At 32.6% G+C, this 22579-nt stretch overlaps 1 protein-coding gene and 1 long non-coding RNA gene across 2 annotated transcripts in view; one reads left to right on the forward strand and one right to left on the reverse strand.

Moving 5' to 3' along the window:
* Positions 1 to 22579, reverse strand: part of LOC126735679 (uncharacterized) — a gene marked incomplete at its 5' end in the record, with an annotated part of 345800 nt that overhangs the window by 205278 nt on the left and 117943 nt on the right. The gene's annotated exons all lie outside the window — the stretch shown is intronic.
* On the forward strand, positions 4587 to 14592 carry LOC126735371 (uncharacterized). Its single transcript, XR_007660387.1, has 4 exons — positions 4587 to 4764; positions 4843 to 4955; positions 12039 to 12243; positions 14226 to 14592. It is a non-coding gene; the product is annotated as an uncharacterized LOC126735371 (long non-coding RNA).

The raw sequence follows: 22579 nt of genomic DNA on the forward strand, positions 1-22579 counted from the left end.
CGGAAAACTCTTGTAGAAAAATAGAGCGTGATGTAGAAATTCAGTGCAAAGAATATTCAAAATAAATAAATTTAAGCCATATAAGTTTAAGCTCGTTCACAATTTACGCCCTGGCGATGCCCAAAGACGCCTTCAATTTTGTCAATGGTTCGCAGACCGGTGCCATACCAGAAATTTTAAGAGACAAGTTATATGGTCGGACAAGGCATTTTTCTCAAGTAGTGAAATTTTAAATAGACATAATTCACGAAACTGGGCGTAAGAAAATCCGCATAACATTTTTTCCAAGGGAACGTCAGGGCAGATTTGGGTTGAGTGTCTCATGTTTTATTTTTGAAAGAAAAATTGCATATGTTATGTATATGGAGGTAGCTCAACAGCTAATCGCTACGTGCAAATTCTTCACGCTAACCTATTCGAACTCTTGGATGATGTTCGTCTAGCAGACAAACTGGCTGGATGAAGATTTCCCCATTCATTGGATCCGGACAAATGGACCTGTTTAGTAACCACCTAGGTCCCCTGACCTTTCGATTTTGGATTTTTTTTATGGGGATATCTTCAAAATAGGGCTTGCAAAAGGCTATACGATTCAATTTAAAATATGCGTGGCGCTATAGAAGATGCCTTTAGAGAATTGAGAAGTCGCCCTATGATTATTCTGAAAGCCTTGGAAAGAATCCAAGCTATGCCGGCTGTGTATTAGAGAAAATGGGTTACAATTTGAGCAATGTTTATAATTTAATATATGTAATGGCATTTCCTTAATAATTATTGTTAATTTATTTAATGGTTTATTCTAAGTTACAAGTTTACTTTTTTTATGTAGAATTAGATATATTTAATACAAATCGATGTAATTACGATTAAAAGCACCTAATTTTTATAAATTTTATTATTAATTCATGGCCTTCTATATCAAAATTTGTATTTAAATTTCTAAAATCGTTATTTATTTGCTTACATGATAACAAAAAATCTGTAGGATATAAAATATAGTGAAATAAAACTTAAGTAAATTATGATCTTTTCAAAAAACGCGAAAATCGCATTTAAAAATATGCTAAATATATGCGCCACAAATGACAAAGTGTAGCCAATATAACATACAGATATGATGATTCTAACCTTGCCTATAGGAATTATATATCGCGGTAGGTTTGGCAACGTTGTGACAACATACTCAAAGCAGCGGACCCCGTCGAAGCCCGAAACCGAAAACTTTCAGTCAGAGACAACCAAAGAGACCTGCAACTAGATAGAAATTTTTATCCTATTGTTGTTGCTCTCTTTAATCAGTATATATTGTATTTCGTTGTCTCTGTCTTCCCTTATAAAAGGTGAGCTAAGGTGGCGCCACAATACTAATCTTTCGCAATGCTAAATGTATTTAATTATCAGAGCAGTCAAAACAAAACATTCTTCCATCTTCGTCTAAATGAATGCAAAAATACGGGATAGCTTGTGTCCAATTCTCTAGTATTTCCAAAATTATAATAAGTACGGCAACAGTGCAATCCTTGCTCAACATGAACACGTGAATTTCAATATGGCTGAATAGTTGTTGTTGCTGGTTAATTTTGTTTTGTTTTACATCATTAGTTGAGATTTTGGATGAGTGCTTAAATTTTACGTATTTTATTATCTACCGGACTTAGGTGAACTTGGTTACAGTAGTTAGTAGTTGTAGTTTTTTGTAGGATACAGATTTTAGTGTTTTGACTTGTGTTAGGAACAAAGATAATGTTCATTAAGGTAATTGTTAAGGCTGTAGTTAAAATAGGTATTCCATGGAGGCTCAAAAGAAAAAATTAAGAGATTTGCAAAAAAAACGTTCAAAAAACTATCATAAATAGTCAAATGAATTTAAATTTAATAATATAACTTAATATAATTACAAGAATAACATTTGTTCGGGCGACTATTTGCTACTATTTTTAATTTAGCTGTAATCTTTCTGTTTTATTCTTCTATTAATTTGTATTGATTAAAAAAATACTGCATCATAAATAATGAAACGTGTATATGTATTTCAGACATATACAAATTTAACAGTACATTCATTATTATAGAATAAAATACACCTATGTATTCTTTACCAATTAGTAGAAAAACAGTTTTACCTGTTCACCAAATCAATTTAATTTATTTTGGATACCTGTTTCACTAACATTATTAGCATCTTCAGCAAAAGATTAAACTTTTTTTGTTTTAAGTGTTACACTAAAGAATATATTTTTTAAGATATTATAGGACCGCGATAATTAAAATCTTCCTGAGTTTTAATTGCATTTATATTTATAAATGAAAATAATGAAGAAAATATATATATATACATATATACAATATGTACATATTATATTTATACCATATACTGAAAATACAATACAAAACGTTTCAGAATTATATTTAGTTTATTTAGTTCCCCAATTTAAATGTTATTAAATTGCATTGTTTTAACTAAAGTCTGCCATCGTTCTGAGCAATTAAAAACATATCAATAACTTTTTATTTGTTTTAATTAAAATCAGCCGTTCTGTCTCAGAACCTAATTATGATGTTCTGACTTCTGAGACATAACGGCTGATTTTAATTAAAATAAATCATTAAATGCTCAATAGCCGAGGTTTGAATTATGGCGGCAAACGCTATCTGCGCCATCTACGTTCACCTTTCACGAAGAGAGACAAAGATGGAAAATAATCGGATATTTTATTAGCGCACAGTTGCGTGTCTCTTTGGTTGTCTCTGCTTTCAGTATTCTTAAGGCGTTCAAGCGGGGATGCACTGCTCTGTGGCAAATTAAAAAAAAAAATTTGTTTGAGTCTTTGCTGCTGCCTGTCCTAACAGCAAAAAGTCCGGCTGCAATAATGTTGTAAACATAAATTAACTAAATATTGGACAGGAAATAAAAAAATTAATTCAAAATAAAGCAAGAAATTAAGTTAATTTGATAATATTAAATAAAAATTAAAATTATCTTATGTCAGGGTCAAAAAGGCCACCCTGTTTAACAGTGCAGTACGTCAATCGATCATAAAACGACCTTCTCGTGTTCGACAACATTTCAATGGAGATAGTATTAAATGCTTGCCTAATTTTAACACAAAGCTCTTCTAAATTAGTAGCCCGTTCATTTTGGTGCCTATAAATTTGTTCTTTTAGGTATCCCCAAAGAAAAAAATCATTGGGGGCTAAATCGGGGCTTCTGGCGGGCCATTTAATAGTACCGTTTCCACTGATTGTTCGATCAGGGAAAGACGTTTCGAGAGAAATTGACGTACTACTAATGCGTTATGAGCGGGACAACCATCCTGTGGAAACCAAACTTGTTCTAAATTGATATTGAGCCCTCGAGCAGCAGAAAGAACTTCATCCCTCAAATGATTAAGGTATTTGTTGGCATTAAGGTTTCCATCGATAAAAAAAGGGCTCATAATTGAATCACCTAAAATGCCAGCCCATACATTAACCTTATGAGGGTATTGTGTATGTGTTGGTATGCTTATGTGCTTATTTTCTTTCGAATAACCCACTCTAATGGACGGATTATGTTTACCACAAATAGGGAAAGAGGACTCATGAAAACAAAATAACTGCTAATAAACATTTCGTCCCGATTTGCCCTTTCCAATACTTCATGGCAAAATTCCATCCGTCTCTCATGGTCCTGTCGGAAAATTTCTTGGGTTTTTTGCAACTTATAGCACTTGTATTTATTTCTTTTTAAAATTCTTCTAACCCTTAAAGGCTCAATACCCGTTTCTTTGGCAATGGTTGTACTATTGCAAGGAAAGTTCATTTTAGCAACAGCACAAACATTAACCTCTCGAAGCTCCGAACAGGTGGTTGCTCATTTGCGTAGCATTTCCTGCAATTTTGCAAGCACCCAAAGGTCTCAAACCTATGAATAATTGCAAAAATTGTGCTACGGGAATGGACCGATTTTTGAACGTGAATGCAATTCTGCCTGATATTTCATCGACAGAACTACCGGCATAATACCACTTAATAATTTGATTTTTTTCCTCAAGAGAACACATTTGAACAAAAAAATAGCGAGCTGTTTTAAATTTAATCTTTGCTGATTAAGCACGAAGCTAGGAATAAAAATAACGTTATCATTAAACGTTTAAAATGCAATCTCATATTGGCGGTGCAGTGTGATGGGGATAAGATTTGTCTCGTTTTTCGATGAATGAGTGGAGAGCCGTGCGGCAGAAATATCAATGTTGCCAAACGTATTAATTTGTAGCGTATTGGAAACGGCATGTATTGTGCCCTCTGTCTGTCTCATGCGGACTCCATATGTCCCCTCTCGCTTACGCTCATAGACTATTTCCTATAGGCGAGGTTTGTTTGAATGATTATATCTGTATATGCGATGCCAACATTATTGACTGAATGAATATCCCTAGATGTAACTAAAATCGAAATGATTGAGAATCGCTAACAAATGCGACTTGTTATGACAGTCGACGTTTTAAAATTTCGACATCGAAATGAAATAGAATCAGCGCTCAGCGATCAGAGTTGTGCAACTAGTTGCGCGACCAAAATCGCCTGGTGTGCATGGACCTTTCTCGCCACGGGATATTAGGCACTCTTATTTATTTTCGAAAATATTTTGATTGACATAACCGATTTTTTGTTTTGTTGATATCTTATTGATATTGTGAATTGTTTTATGTATGTTGATTGAATTTAATTTGGATTGGATTTTGCAACTGATTTCGTGCAACCTACAACGTTTCATTTAAAAAGGTACATTCATTTATATCATATAAAAATTATATTATTCACCTTTTCCATTTTAATCTTTGTTTTCATGTAATATTATAGAAATCAACACTGAAACTATACTAGTTTTCTTGAATAAAAGGAAAAAAGTGAACATTTAAAGGCCATTTTTAAAGTGTGAGTGGTATGGACGAATCAGTTATTTTCATAGATGAGTAAGTAATAATTTTTTAAAATATTTAAGTGCCAATAGGAAGCCAATTGCAATCAAAAAAGTTATTTAGAATAGGATTAAGAAATAACATAAACATAGACTTAAATATTCCAACATTTCCAGGGGTAGGATCAAATTTATTTTTCAACCAGTTAACTAAAACTAAATTTTCAAATGTCCTAATAACTAAAATATTTAGCTACCACTATTTACCTTTACAATTTTTAAATTGTAGTATTTTTTATTTATTTATTTATTTATTATATAAATGGTTAAATATATTTACATACACTATTGGATAAAAGTAGACAGACTTTCAATAATTAGGTTTTATTTGAATATGTTGAGAGTAATGCAGTTCTATACATAGGTCATGAAAACCAACAATATTTTTAAAACTTTTATTTTGATAAAGTAATAAACTATATAAGGAAAACCAAAGATATTATTTAAATAATGAAAATACTCTAGGGACAAAAGCAGAGAAAACAATTTTTTTTACTAAATATTTTGACATAATTCTTATTTTTCTAACTAAAACTAACTAAACTTAAACTAATAAAATTAATTAATAATTAATTATACAAAAAGGTATATGAATGCTTGGATCAAGCATTACCGAAAAAAACAGTAAAGAGCGACATTTGCAAAAGTAGTAACTATCCAATTTATTTTTCTACAGAATTAAAAAGAAACATATGTTAAAAAGTAAACTCCACAGACAAATAAAAAAAGGGGATGCTAGTTTGGAGCTTAAAAAGCATTTTAAAACCCTGAGGGCCACAATCATATATCAAACGACACAAGAAATGCAATTGTATCATGAGACAGTTGAAAACAATGTTTTCATTGACCCAAATACCTTCTGGGACCTTATAAGATCTAAACTTTTAAAACCTAATATTTTGACAGAGGTTTCATTTCACGGTCATTCTGTTAGTGGTGCTCTAGACATTGCTAACACATTTGCTGCATATTTTGAGTCAGTTTTCTGGCAGTCTAAGGAGCCTAAATTTGAAGAATGTTCCGGCAGTTTCATGTTTTCCTTCATATCTGACGATGACACTAAATAATAATAATAATAATAATAATAAGCCTTTATTTCCAACAGGGAACTTGCCCAATAACAGGAAACAGTTGCAAAACAATGAATAATATAGTTAAAAAAAACATACACAAACAAACCTAAAAGAATGAAAAGAAAAGAAAAAAAAGTAAAGTAAAGTCACAATCTCAAAAGTTATCCAAAAAATTAGAATAAATAACTATTAATATGATATAAAAACCCAATTATAAAAGTTTAACAAGATAATCACATATTCAACAAAATTAAATTAAATTAACTACAATATACCTACTAACTATAACTTAAACACATGGGTCTTAATCCCACAAATAATGATCCACCAAGATATCGACAATTGCATGAACTGGAGAGAAATTTATATCGCACATGTGACAGATCCGATTAAATAGAGCGCATATTGTATATAGTGGCGATTTCAACAGGATGTTAGTATGAGACCTTGGCAGAAAGAATGTTAGGGGATGTCTAGCATTAAGCTTAGGCACCATGAAACATATACCAGAAAGAAGTAAAGGACTATCAATGAATCCATTCAGTAACCCATGCAGGAATTTTACAGAGAAGATCATTCTTCTGAGATGTAATGAATGTAGATTAAAACGTTCCAATAGTTGCCGATGATGAAACCCTCTTACCGGATATATGCCATCCTGCCTGAAAGCCAAAAACTTAGCAAATCTACTCTGAACAGATTCAAGGAGACCAACATGATTCTGATAGAGCGGGTTCCATATAATGCAGCCAAACTCCAGTTTTGATCTCACAAAGCAACAGAAAAGCAGTCTTAATGTAGATTCCAAAGTAAAACTCTGAGATGACTTCTAATTATGAACCCAAGCCTTCTCAGGGCTGACTTGACTATGTTGTTGAAGTGTGGAACGAATGTAAATTCAGAGTCAAAGGTAATACCAAGATCAGTAATTTGCTCTAATCTACTCAAAATAGTATCATTAATAAAGTAATTAAAATTTAAGGGTGTTTTTGATCTAGAGTAAGTGACCACACTACATTTAGCCGCATTCAAGCCTAACCTGTTAACAGCGCACCATACCTCCAATGTATTTAGACAGTTCTGAAGAAATCACAATCCTCCAAACCATATACATTTAAATATAGCTTCAAATCATCCGCAAAAGCCAGTCTCTGACAAGTGAGTGACTCAATCAAGTCATTTATAAAAAAACTAAACAGGAGCGGACCCAGGTTCGAGCCCTGTGGGACACCCGACGTTACGTTAAAAAGTTTCGATTTAAAGCCCTCATATTCCACATATTGAGATCTACCAATCAAGTAGGAATGAAATAAACTAAATAATCTCCCTGAAAAACCATATTGAGTTAATTTATGCAGCAAAATATAGTGATCTATCCGATCAAAGGCTTTTTGGAAGTCAGTATAAATAACATCGACTTGAGTATTAACATCAAGTGATTCACAGATGTGGCTAGACAGACAGGATAAGTTAGTAACACAAGATCGGCCGCTAAAAAATCCTTGCTGGTCTACAGAGATGAGTGCCTTTGTGTGACTAAATATCGACCGATTCAGGATAATTTCGAAAAATTTTGAGAAGTTACAGAGTAATGAGATTGGCCTGTAGTTCACGATTTGATCAGAGTCCCCAGGTCAGTGGATCAGCCAGGACACCAATGCAATCTTTAACCAAGAAGCTAGGTACACTGTCTACACCAGATGTTAACTTATTTTTGAGTTTTTTACTAGCCAAAATAATCTGGGAAGCATCAACGTTGGAAATGTCAAAGTGGGGCACATTATTAGACGTCGATGAATGGTTAATGAAATTTGATTTTATAAATGCCTCACCAAAGAACAGTGCAAAAGCATCAACTATGTCTTGTGGGTCTTTAATTACCATGTCATCGGGTAGCCTCATCATACCAGGAATCCTGGTGCCAGCCTTCTTAGAACCAATAAAATTCCAAAAGCTAGATGGGTCCAAAGAAATATTCCTTTCGGTGTTTGATATATACAACTTATATTCATTGCGTATTTGTAGTTTCATAAGGCGTCTAAGAGAATGAAATTTATTTTGAAAGTACATTGAAGAATTGTACATTTTAAAGTCCGTGAAAGCCTTTTCTTTCCTATAAATGTTCTTAATCAACTTAAATCTTAATCAAGAATAATAATTTGGAAATCTTCTTTTACGTTACGACGAATACATTTCTTGAAATGCTGAAATATGCAACAGTTACTCCAATATTTAAACCGGAAGATGCATGTTTGGTTAACAATTATCGACCAATTAGTGTTCTCAATTCTCTTGCAAAAATTTTTGAAAACATTCTATACCAAGATATCTTGAACACCTTTATAAAGAAATTTGCTCTACAGCAGCATGGTTTCTTGCTGGGAGTCTCGACTGTCACCAATCTTGACTTTCTGACAGAGGCAACAGCTAAGGCTATTAACAATAAGGAGCAGTTAGATGTGATCATGACGGACTGTGAAAAAGCTTTTGATAAGGTTGATCACGGTCTGCTGATCACTAAACTGGGTAAATTTGGTTTTTCTCTGTCTGAATGTAAATTTATAGCTTCCTATCTAAAGAAAATAATTTTACGGGTTAAAATGTGTAGAGAATTACATGGCAGTGTCTGGAGTGTCACAAGGCAGTAACCTTGGTCCATTACTGTTTGTGATTTTTATTAATGACTTGCCAGATTCTGTAGAATGTTTTGAGTGTGTCATTTTTGCAGATGACTTTAAGTTATTTAAACATATATCATCTATTAAAGATTGTGAGGAGTTGCAGAGTGATTTAGACTCAGTGTCTGAGTGGTTTAAGGTCAATAGAATGTCATTAAATGTTGGTAAATGTCATGTTTTAACTTTTACACGAAAAGTGGAATGTACCAAGTTTAAATACATGATTGATAATTTGTCACTAAGCAGGAAAAGTGAATGTAGGGACCTTGGTGTGTACATGCAGTCAAACTTTAAATTTAACCAGCACTATGAAGCTATTGTCAATAAAGCATATAAAGTTCTTGGATTTGTAATTAGAAACACTAAAAACTTTAAACAAATAAAATCAATCATAATGTTATACAATACATTGGTTAGACCCCATTTAGAATATGTCTCTGTTATTTGGTCACTACAGTCATTGGTGCATACTGATATGATTGAAAAAGTGCAAAAGAGATTTTTAAGGTATCTATACTTAAGAACTCATAATACCTATCCCTATATGATTTCTTATGAAAGTATGCTGACTGAATTTAGTATGGTTAGATTAAGTATTAGACGAAGTTTAAATGATGTACTATTTATATATAATATTGTCAACAATTTAAAGTATAAGAAATGTTCCTTAATTAACAACATAACTTTTGTGGTTCCTAAAGTAAACTTAAGAACAAGAAATAAAAAGCTGTTTCAATGTTTAACTCCAAGTAGTTCACCTATAAATCGAATGATGTATTCTGTAGGACAAATTAAATCTGTGATTCTAGGTAGTTCAAAGTATAAGTAGTACATATTTGTTTTAGAACCTGCTATATGTATTTGTATGTTTTTAATATTTTTTTTATATTGTTAATTTGTTTAGTTAGTATATTTTAGTTGTAGTCTTTCTTTTTCTCGCCTTTACTGGCTTAGTAAGCACTCTTAACATGTAGTTACATTTCCAATGTGTTTGTGAGAGTGTAATAAATAAATAAAAATTAATAGTGGGTAGAGTAACCCTTATTGTCAATAACCTTGCAACATTGGTTTGGCGTGGATTCCAAAAGTTTCGCAATGTTTTCTTCTCCAATAGAATTTCATTATTCTTACGAAACTTCTATTAGATCATTTTTATTGCTAATCTAATGTTGTCTTATATTGTGGTCTAGTTCCTCCCAGAAGTTTTCAATAGGCTTAAAATCAGGGCTTTGTACTGGAAAGTTCATAACCCTAATTTCCTTGGTAAAAAACCATTCTTGAATTACCTTTAATTTATGTTTAGGGTTGTTATCCTGCTGATATATCCAGGTCAATGGTATATTATCCTCAGTAAATGGTAGCATTAAATTTTTTAAAATATGAAATCAGTCCATAATACCCTCAATAACATGTAATGGTCCTTAACCATACCCAGAAAAGCAATATCACCATGCAGGGTCCACCAGTACACTTTACACTAGGCTTTATATACTTTGGATCAAATTTTTTTAATCACATAGAATCACATAGAATATTGTGATCATAATTTTTGATTGAACAGGTGGTGGATCCTGCATCATAATTTTTGATCACAATATTTTATCAAACACAAATAAATTAATTTACTTTCATCAGTAAAATATAATTTTTTTGCAGTTGTTGGTTGTCCAATGCAAATATTTTTTCGCAAAGTTTAGTTGGGCTTTCCGGATCTTCCTGCTAGTTAGCAGTTCTTTAGCAGCTCTTCTACTAACTAATCCTGCTTCCCTTAGATGACTTTGTTGGTCTTAGAACTAACATTAACAACAGGCAATTCACTTCAAATTTTACCGATTTGTGGGGATCAGACTGGTCAATTTTTTTTATGATGATTTTAATTTTTTTGGTTGTTTTTCTCGGACGGCCACTTTTTCTAATGCTCTTTAATGAATTTCGTGTTTTAAAATTAGAAATTGTCTTGCTTACAACAGATTTATGCAAACTATTCATTTTGCTTATGTCCACTTGTCATACAGCACTCTTGTGTGCATCATCTATTTTTGTACGAAAATATTCTGACAAACATCTTAAATAAATATCTAAAATATTTGGGTTCATACTATAAATAAACAACTGATAAAAGGAATATAAATTTATTAAATTAAATCTGATGGAAAAAAATGCCATTGCTAAGAGCTACAATATTTTTAGGAAATAGTAATTTAAATACTGAAGGTTTTTTAAAATATAAGGAATTTTAAGAAGTTTCTTTACTTTTGTCCAATAGTGAAGATATAAAATATCTACTAAATGTAAAAATTAAAGTGGCAGAATTTCTATGACATTAAAATTCGAGTTTTGAAGTACCCAATAGAGATACAGGGACATATAGATTTAATAATGGATTAATTTAACAAAAGTACAATTCAATGTTGGTAGCTATTAATATGTAAGCATAAACGTGTTGTACAGCTTGCCATTTATTAACTATTTTTACACCCATTCCACTGATCTTTAAACAGTGTGTGATATCATATTGTGAATAAAACATTTTTCTACAATATTTGTGAAAAAAATCACGATTTGATCACTCAGTCTCCAGCAATTTAGTTAAATCCATCATTTTTCAAATAAAGGCTGGTGAAAAGATTTTTAAATCGATGAAGTGGATGAGCCTTTATGCGACTGCGATCTTAATTATTGAAATAAAAATTCTCTGAAGAATTCATTGGTTTCTTTTATAGAACTTTCAGCTCTTGCAACATAATTTTTATAACATTGTTTTGTTAGAGATCTTGCTGCCAACCTTAAAGCACTTCATAATATAAAAAATGTTGCTTCAATTGCTGGTATGTTAATAATCATGACTTCAAATTAGCATAAGCGAATTTTGCAATAAAATTCATTCAAGATTCAAAACAAGTTTATATGATTTCTGTGCTTTAAAACTCAATTTTTTATTTTATTTATGGCATGTCGTTCACATTCTACAAATAAGGAAGGATTATTTCTGTTATTTGTTAAATTCTATTTTTATCTTCATATGTTTATTCATGTTCATATGTTTATTCTTGCAAAATGTTCTTTCAAAATGTTCTCTTAGAATGAACAAGAAAATATTGTATTCCTGTGTCCCAATGTCAATTAAAAATAGTGTAAAACTTTAATCAAAAACAGCTTTAGCACCAATTTTTAATACTTTAAACGTATTTACGCTGTTTCACTATATATTTCATTATGTATAGTATATTGGCTAGTAAAGCTTGGCACTCGATCAAATAATATATTTACTTGTTATTACTTAGTAATGGCTAGGATTTTCAATTTTTCTTCCCATTTTCTTTATAGGACACCTTCTGGTCAGCCGCGACGGAGGAGACATTATTTCCGAGAACGTTTTAGAGAAAGAAATAATATACCAAGCAATAATAGTGATAGACAACGTATATCTGTTATTGACCTTACTAATAGTGCTGATACTCCTGAGACTGATGTGGAACACGAAAGGCAACATGAAATAAGTGATAACTTAAGACGAGATGATCAGAGTCAGGTAATATTTTAAGCATTGAACAAATGAATAATGTTGCAAATTTAATTTTTGTTAAGGTAGGTATATACACTCATTAGCAAAAGTGTTGCATCTCCACTATTCCATGAAATTAATATTAAATAGCCTTATTGCAACTATGTATTAATTTGGAAGCATAATGGAATTTCTACAAAAAAAAATCAGTAAATGTAAACATTCAATAATTATTTTTGGATTATTTGTAAACTCTTATCAGCAAGGCATTTTTGCTGTGCTATAGTTCATGTCTTGCCTGGATAAATTGAATATTAAAACAATTGAAAAAAGTTATCTTGTGAGATAACCTGTTATTAAATTATTTTTAGCTAATTTGTCTGTAAAGTTAGATTTTACTGATTTGTTTTTTTTTAAGTGAGATACAGAAAAATGTTTGAGACCAAAGTAGTTCAGCTCAGTGGGTTATAAGTATCTATGCAGGGTGTTTCAAATTCGAACCTCAACATGGGGATCTCGGAATCTATAAGAAATACGAAGATAGTTAAATTGGAGTTTAGAATTTTTTCGAAAACATCACGAACGACTTAAGCGAAAAGACTCGAAGTTGAGTCACATTTAATATGAAATTATCCAATATGATTATACAGGTTGGGGAATCAATCATTACGCATCATTAGAGGTGCTTAAAAGCGAAATATAATTTTTTTTTTATAGGGAACCCTTATTTTACCTCGGATTCAATAAAGCGGGAAATTTTGCATTGAAAAATATAATTCAAAGTTTGTTGTCCTACAAACTTTTGTATCGTTTTTTGTCGTAAATCGACGTTGAAAAGGTCAAATTACAAAAAATTGCTTTTCAGATATTTTCTGTGCGAAAATTACGCTGGGTGGATTGGACAAAGAGGTCCGGTTAACGGGCCCACAAACTCACCCGATATGATCTCTCCAGACTTATTTGTGGGGTTGTTTGAAGAATTTTGTTTTTCAACAACGACCGACGACGAGAAACAATATGCAAGATCGGATTCGTAAAGGGCAAATTACAAAAATCTGCCTTCTAGACAATTTTTGTGCGAAAATTACGCTGGGTGGATTGGACGAAGAGGTCCGGTTAACGGGCTCACAAACTCACCCGATATGACCTCTCGAGATTTTTATTTGTGGTGTTATTTAAAGAATGTTTTTTAACAACGACCTACGTTGAGACCTTACAAACATGCAAGATCGGATTCGTAAAGCTTGCGCCGAGATTCCAAGACAACCTTTGTTAAGCACCGTACGCGAATTTCACAGGGGTTTAACGTTGCGTTTTCAGGCAAATGGAGGCAACTTCGAGCATTCCAAAGAAAACAGAACTTACTACGTCCACGTCGTTGCTTCTGATTGAATGAAATCACCTCAACCTGAAAATGACCTTGATAATTGACCTCAAGGTCAAGATGGTTAAGGTTATTTAAATATTTCTGCTTGATCTACTTGCTAAAGTATTTTTGAAATGTTTAAATAAAACAGAAACATTAATAAACACCCTTTTGTAAATTTGACCTGAAGGTTACCATAACAAAATTGTTTGTTAAATTTGAAAACGTAAAATATCCCGCTCTTTTCAAATCCGCTACAAAAAATAGGGATTGTCATTAAAAAAAAACTCTGACCTTAAAAACGACCTTAAGGTCAAATTGACCTTCACAGATACATACAGAGGGAGACTCTGTCCTCCTTTGTCCTGAATAACTTTGGTCTCCATCATTTTACTGTATCTCGCTTACTTTCGGAGCAATTTGTGTGCATATATTAAAATAGCCCACCCTGTATATACTGATTTATTCAAACTGTCAACTGAGGTTTTTCCTTGATTTAAATAAATAAATATAAAAGTAAATAATAAACAGCTCCTTATAAATTGCTTGCTTTATTCATGTGGGTGCCGTAATAATCACATTTCAAAATATTTTACTTTTTTAGCAGCTGATCCATTGAATAAATAAGTAAATTTATTTTCAGGAACAAAGTGAGACAATGAGCGAAACTATTAGACCTCGACTCAGTGACGTTTATAGCAAGCTATGCTGTCCTATATGTCTCGAAAGTCTTTTGAAGAGCGACGCGATACCTATGGCGTTGAAATGCGGTCATATCTTCTGTTCAGCATGTACTGAACTTATAATATTACAAAACCCCAAACAGTGTTCACTTTGCAAACGTAAAGTGTGTGGCAAACCAATTCGATTGTACATTTAGATATTGTTTTTATTTATTTTTATATGCATAGGTGATTTAATATTTTTGGGACTTTTCAGTGATATTCGGTCCTTTCCTAGCCTTAATCCTTTTCTAGTTTTTTACTATTAATAAAATGTATAAGCAAACATTCCGAAGTATTTTTTTTTCGAAAACATCACGAATGACTTCAGTAAAAGCGGAAAGGCTCTCGAAGTTGAGCCACATCTAATATGAAATTATCCAGTATGATTATACAGGTTGGGGAATCAATCATTACGCATTATTAGAGGTGCGTCAGTGGCGGCTTTTGGGGTAGAGCCACAGTGCCATGGCTCTACCTAATAAACGTTGAAAATAAAAAAAATAATTTATTTTTTAAATTTTACTTCAGTCCAAAAAAATATCTGTATATTAATATTTAATACCAATTATAAAATTAAAATACTGCAGAACGCAGCCAGTGCAAGATTCCGCAAATTTCGCTAATGCGAAATCGAAGACGTAGTTGTCGTGCCAGGCCCCGTATGAATGCGTGTTACATCGAATAATCACAGCAAATGTCCTTGAAACAATGTGGTAAAGCATGGCAAATTAAATAATTTTGGGCCAGGCTCCAAACCAATAGAATCTTTTCTAGCGAAGCGTGCGTGATATTGTTTGTTTTGATTATCCATCGGGCGTTCGCGGTTCCGTTAAAAACAATGAATAAAATTAGTTTTTTAAAAGCAAATCCATTTTCCACTTTATCATTGGAACAAAAAGTAGAAATAAAGGAGTTAGGGCGACCGTTGTCCGATTTAAATATAGAAAAAACTCAAGGTGGACAAAAAGTGCGTTCGCGTAAATTTAGTAGGAATATTTATGCCAAAAATATTTTGGTGTGCGGGTGTCATATTATACGTCTAATAAGCTATTTTGCTTTATGTGTGTTTTATTTGGAGGAGAGGAATCCTGGTCTCGAAGAAGAACAGATGATCTTGTTCACGTATGGGAGAAAATGAAAACACATGAAAAATCCAAGGTACACATGAACAATATTTTCAATTTTTTTATGCTTGGTAAATTTAACATACAAACTCAGTTAAACTCGGCATACCGGAGCCAACTTATTGAAAAAAATAGATATGTGTTAAATCAAATTATAAATTGCATTCGTTTTTGTGGTGCATTTGAGTTGGCTCTCAGAGGCCACAATGAAAAAGAGACATCCGAAAATAAAGGAATATTTCGGGATTTAATTAATTTTAGCTCAGAATTAGACAAAACGCTTAAGGATCATATTCAAAAATCAACAGTTTTTAAAGGGACATCCAAAATAATACAAAATGAGCTTCTAGAGTGTATGTTAGATGTATATCATGAAGAGGTGACAGAAGAAATAGGGAACTCTCCATTTGTGGCTGTTATCGCCGACGAAACCACTGACGTTGCTTGTGAGTTTCAACTTGTAATTGTTTTTAGATACTTGCATGCTGGTAAGCCTGTTGAAAGATTCTGGAATTTTTACAATCTAAAAGACCATGATGCTAAATCAATCTCCCAGTGCATACTTCAAGTTTTGGACCCTTTACTTAAAGATCACCCCAATAAATTAATTGCGCAAAGTTATGATGGATCATCGGTTATGAGTGGAGGTTTGAATGGAGTACAAGCAAAAATTAAAATAAAATACCCTTTGGCTAATTATATTCACTGCTATGCACATCAAGTAAATTTAATAATGGCCAGTGCGACTTCCATTAATTCCGAGACTCGAATTTTTTTTGCAAACTTGACTGGGTTATGTTCCTTTTTTTCTGTTTCTTCTCAAAGAACCAAAATATTGGATGAAGTTATTGAGAAAAGATTACCGCGCTCATCTCAAACTCGCTGGAATTTTCAATCAAGAGGAATAAATACTGTTTATGAAAATAGACAAGATTTAATTACTGTAATGGAAATTATCGAAACAACATCACGCGATAACACCTCAGTTAATCAAGCCAGTGGAAATAAGTTGAAATCACAAGGTGAAGGAGAACCACAATCAAAGAGATTGCGTACCTCTGTAGTAGAAAATACTAAGAAGCAAACAGCTTTAGAAATCTGTGATGCAATTTTGATGCAAATAAAATTAAGATTTAATTTCACTGGACACTTAGTGGCTACAAATTTGTTTGCCCATGAACAATTTTCCGTGTATAGAGAATGTTTTCCAGAAAAGTACCTAGAAGAAACATGTAGAGAATTTTCCTTTTTAAATAAAAATAGGCTTAAAACAGAATTGCAAGTTTTATATGAAAGAGAGGAACTAAACTCAATTTCAGGATCTGGAGCTGTGCCACTCTTGGTGTTATTAAACGAAGACTGCTGAAAATGTACCTTTGAGGAGACCATACATATATTAAGTGCCCTGGCAACCATGCCTATGACGACATCGGAAGCAGAAAGGTGTTTTTCAATGTTAAAAAGAATTAAAACTTTTCTTAGGAACACAATGAAAGAGGAAAGACTCAGTGCACTAGGTATGTTATCCGCAGAGAAGCAATTTGTTAATTCAATTAAGGACTTTAATAATAAAGTAATCGACAAATTTGCTAACAAAAAAGAACGAAGAATGGACTTTATATATCGTGTACTTTAAGTAAAACAATTCAGTTTAATTGACTATTATATTATATACTTTTTTTGAGTTACTGATTTTTTTGAGTTATTAAAAACAATAAAATTACTTATTTGTGTACCTTATTGTAAATATGGAAAACTGTATGTTGCCTGTGACCTGAAGTATTGACATTTCCACATAGTTTTGGAAAGGTCATTTCCTTAAATTGTAAATTTTATGTTTTTTTTTAAAAATGTATATTTTTATCTACAAAAAAAATAGAAAACTTATAATTATATAATTTTGATAATAAAATGTAATAATTTCGATCACTCGTTCGGTCATGATAAAATTAGATCAAGGTTTGGCCCTACCTCCCTGAACTTTCACGAGCCGCCACTGAGGTGCGTAAGAGCGAAATATAATTTACATACATCAATCTACACAGAATCCTAATCTCAAAATGTTTATTATGCTGTGAATTGTATAATGAAAATTAAAGCGTTATTCCACTAAAATATAAATAATAAAAGTAGAAACAACATATAAACTCTATACTAAAATAAAATTAAAACTATTAAAAATAAAGGTAACAAAAATTAATTTTTCAAATAAAAGGCTCAAAGAAACTTCCGTCTTTGGCTAGAGGTTATTCTCGTAATTCCAAATTTTTCTGGTGAAATGGAATTGACATTGAACAATTTTCTCTCGCATCTTTACTAAATTTGTTAATTGTAAATGCTGTCCATAAGATAACCCCGAAAATAAAAGCCATTTGGGGACAAATCTCTAAGTCAAGGGAGCCATTTAATATCGCCAGTTACATTAACAATATTAACATGGTTAGGAAAAGTATTTGTTAAAAATTCTTTTACCATAACCGCATTCTAAGTAGAACAGCCGTCTTGTTAAACTAGAAAAGAGAAACAGATCTCAGGTCTAAATCAGGGAGGATTTGAATAGCAGGAAGAATTTGGTTTTATAGCAACTTAATAATGTACTTTGGGCGTTTAAAGTACCATAAATAATGAATGGCCCTATAATAATGTCGCTTAACATACCAACCCAAACATTCAATTTTTGAGGATACTGCGAGTAGAACTTCTGGTCTCATTTTCCCGAGGCCAATATAAAACAATGAAAGGATTTTGTTCCCCACATAATGGAAAAGAAGATTTATTTGAAAATAATAAAGAATGTTTAAAAATTTTTTTCCGCAAGGAATCGGCGTTTTGAAATGTAACTGAAAAGAAGTCTCTACATTGTAATGCTAGATTGTTTCCATAAAACCATTTAATAATTAGAACTCTTCCGGAAGGAGTATAAACAGCCATAATGAGATGAGAAAAAAATATAATCCCTATAAAATTAAACAGTGCAGTGTACATACAGTCACGCAGCAAAATAGAGCGTGTTGATATTATTATTGTTGTTCTATAAAAAATAAAACCAGTAAATACCTATCAGACCGCTCGTCGACGAGAAAAAGTGGTTGTCATAATTTACGAAAATGCGTAATCTTTAATTCGCCAACCTGTATATATTAATTTACTGCATTAAAGCTTATTATGAAAAAGCAAAAGAAAAGACCTTACCATTAAAAGGCATCTAGGAATGAAGGGTCTACTGAGTGTGTACTATGGGATAGTGTACCCTCTTTTGACCTCACATGTTGCTGTTTGGGGTAATAGATCAGGGGCACAAAGGGTATTTGTATTTCAGAAAAGATTTATGAGACTGATTTTTGGTTTGAAATATAATGAGAGCTGCCGTGAAACATTTAAAAAATATAATATTTTTACAATGCCCGGAATTTATATATTTTAATTTATTGTACCTACATATTTAAAAATCGAGAACATTTCTCCAAAGTAAGTGATTTTAATAAAAATAATGTTAGATGTAAGGATGCTCTTTATCTGCCAAAATGTACCTTTGTTTATTTTAAAAAGACCCCCTTTTATGAAGGAATTAACTTATTTAATCAACTGCCTGCTTCGTTAAAATGAATAGATAACTTCAAGATATTTAAAAATAGATTAAAACGGCTTATAATAAGTTCTGTCATCTATGATATCAACGAATTTAGCAACATGCTGAAAGTCACTCCTGCCTAGTCAGTGTCTGTACTGTTTGTTGGTACTTTTGTGCAGTGGCGAAGCGTACGAGTAGACAAGGTAGACACTGTCTACCCGAAATTATCCAGTTTTTTGTCATTAATTTATCACGTAATAATTTCATATAATTGTTGAATTAAAATTAAAAAAAAAATAACACAGAACGTAGTCGCTTTCCTTACTATTATTTTATAGCATCTAAACATGATTAATCCGAAAGCCTGACGCACCAATTAAAATTAAAATGCAGGGCTGACACCCAATTAGTATATAGGAGACCCAGAAAGACACATTGATATTTGTCTTCCGAAATTTGGAGCATCTAATCGAACCAAATACGCATCAAGCGGGTGACAGAGGTCCGGTCGCATCAGTGTCTGCGAAATTTAACTCGCGGGAAAGACATTCGAGCTTTTGTCTATCGAAGTCGACCAGCTACTTTATTATGCTGTTGAGGGTTATTGTTTATGGACACGGTTGATCTGGTCGGCCGCAATAGATCTTCAGTTTTGTTTTGTTTTGATGAATCTGCATTTGGCATTTGGTGCGGGCGCGTGCTATAATAATTTATTTTTTATTATTATTTATTTATTTATTTTTGGGTGTATAAGAAAAGGTTTTTTTAGTGGATATTTTAGTGGTTATTTATGAACGACTGTTCGATATTGGCAATTGTATTTTAGTTGTGTTTTTATTTGTCTTATTTTAATTTTAAAATAATGGATATTATGGATTTATAGGTAATGGTTATACCTATGTTATGTTTTTTTGAAAGTAGTATTTATTTTTATCCATCTATCTCTTTATGCTAGAAGTAAATATTTTTTTCTTTTTTATATCACTACATAATTTTTCTCTTTGAGTTAATATTTAATGCGCTTTCATTCTCTATTTCATTAAAGTGAATAATATTGAATACACATTTTTTTCTAATTAACAATTTTTATTGATTGTCATTATCTACCCGAAAAAAAAGTTCACGCTTCGCCACTGCTTTTGTGGTTATTATAGTTTCTAAGTTTTATATGTGTGTAATTAGTTTTTTTTTATAATAGTTTTACTCTTTTAAATAAGTTAGTTAGGATTATCAGTTTTTTTCTCCTGACTTGTCTTATCCTATTGTATATGTAGTATTAAATGGCCAAATAAATCAGTAACCAATAAAGAGCGAATTAAGGGCAACGATTGAGTCTTAAATAATGAACTTAATCGTAGAAATTCATAATTCATTGAACTGGCGTCCGAATCCGAAGAGAAATTAGCAGCCGAGCCAGAAACGGCAAATATAGACAACCTCAAACGAAAACTTACAGTGCCTGAAAAAATCAATAAAGATTTTAAAACTTTAAATATTTAAAAAAAAAGTCTATTAAGGGAACATCATGGGTTTTAAGAAATGACAAATTAACATTAACATCCTCTTTTTTAAACCAAACAAGTTTTGCCAGCGTATTTAGCCCTCTGAGTTCTAAACAACGCTCTGTCTCGGCGAAGCACTCCTTTACTGACAAAATTTACATAATTTTTCAATCTTAAATTTTATTTTAGGTACGAGCATGTATTAGGCATTTCTTATTAAATATGGAAGGTGAATTTAATTGTAAGGCAGGCTGTAACGAAGTTACTAAATTTTCTGTAATTCGCTTATTTATCTATAGAATTACTCGGTTCTTTTTCCAACTTAAATTAATAATTTTTAAGATTTATATTGATAACTAAGCTTTGCTCAGTAAAGTTAGGAACGTTTCTATTTTGTTAATAAACGCGCGACCGCGTTAATTATTAATTCATTATCGCGTTTAATACCTCAGCACCGTTCGTGTTCGTACCACCATACTACTGTTACCGCGTTTACTAAGTACCGCGCATGCTCGTGCTCTATGTAACGCGATGCACGAGGTCGCAGTCGGCAGTCCGTTGAGTAGTAGTCCGCTGAGAACAGTCCGACCGAAGCGCCAACAGTAACCGACCGACGTAAGCTCCACAGTACCGTACATCGCTCCGCCGCTGTTGTCAGTAGGTAAGAAGGTAGGCAATTTCCTATTTCTAGGGTCCACAGAATACACGGGGTTGCGTGCCGGACCGTTACGGGATAAAACTCTGTATTTCTTAATAAAGTGCAGAGGGCTACGTGTCGGACCGTTACGAGATAGCACCCTGCATTTGATATTATCCCATTAATCCCAACCTGACAACATTGCCATCTTCTACCTACATGATTAAGACCTCGTCTACCGACATTTTAAACAGAGTTGGCCAAAGTTACGAGCGACCGCATTTATTTTCCATATTAGACCGCTTAATTATCCTGTGCGTGACATCCGTGCGTACCATTCCGATTAATACCGACCGTTTCATGCTTTATTTTCTCTGGGCTGTAGCTGATACATTTATTCACTGCTATAAATTACCGTACCGCATTTACATTTTGCTTACCGACATGGGTTCTCTTTAATGCACCCCCCTTTGCCCGCACCGTACCGTATTGAATTTGGCCGTATGTAAGGCTTATTGAGAAGTGTTAGCAAGGAGATGACATGTTGGGTTTGGGGATGAATAAATGTGATTTTGTTACAATGTTGCCTATTGATTTACTCACTCAGAAGACTTGGATTACTTTCTCCACTGCCTAAAGGCTACCCGATAGGCCGTGGTTCCTCATCCACATTAAACTTGAGGATGGCGCCTGAGATAATGGTTGAATAACCAACTAAAAACTTTATGAATAACCCAGAAGATCGAGAGGGGATTAAAAAGATTAGTAAGCCCAGTAATACCATTACAAGGCAAAGGGTGGACAGCCAAAGGGGCTGTTACGTACAAAGGTCTCCTAATGGACCCTCGTGCCATACCGAGGGTTACCATAGACTAATCGATTTGGCAGAATCAATGAGGCTGGAAAACTGTAGTATATTTAAGATTTTGTTATTATTATATCAGGGATTTAGAATTTCATTGAAAATGCATTGCTCTTTTAGTAAAATTAGAAATCAGTTGCCGTTCTTCATCTTAACGACATACACTTAATGTTTTCACAATTTTTACTCCTGCCTCAAGCAGCTACTTCTTTAAGAATCTTAAATTTCAAGAGGTATCGAGTGAGAAAATTAGAAATAGGTTTAATAAAAGCCATCGCAGGCAAATCTAATGCCATCCTAATCCTCAACTCTCAAGTTTCTAATAAGAACTTTCTGTACTAAAAATATCATTGCGATTGAAAGAATTAATATTTCAATGCATTTAATTAAAAATGTATTGACCGAACGATCATATAATTGTTCTTCAATGTTTCGATTTAAATAGCACGTATTTCTTGTAGATTGCTCTTTTAAATTTTGAGATTTTCATTAACTCTGTCGAAAAAATCCAATGGCACAAATCAAGTGATCTAACTGACCACTCTTTAAGTTTTCTTTGCCCAAATCTATCTGTAA

This window comes from Anthonomus grandis, chromosome 4 (genome assembly GCF_022605725.1).
Source record: "Anthonomus grandis grandis chromosome 4, icAntGran1.3, whole genome shotgun sequence".
NCBI lineage: Eukaryota > Metazoa > Arthropoda > Insecta > Coleoptera > Curculionidae > Anthonomus > Anthonomus grandis.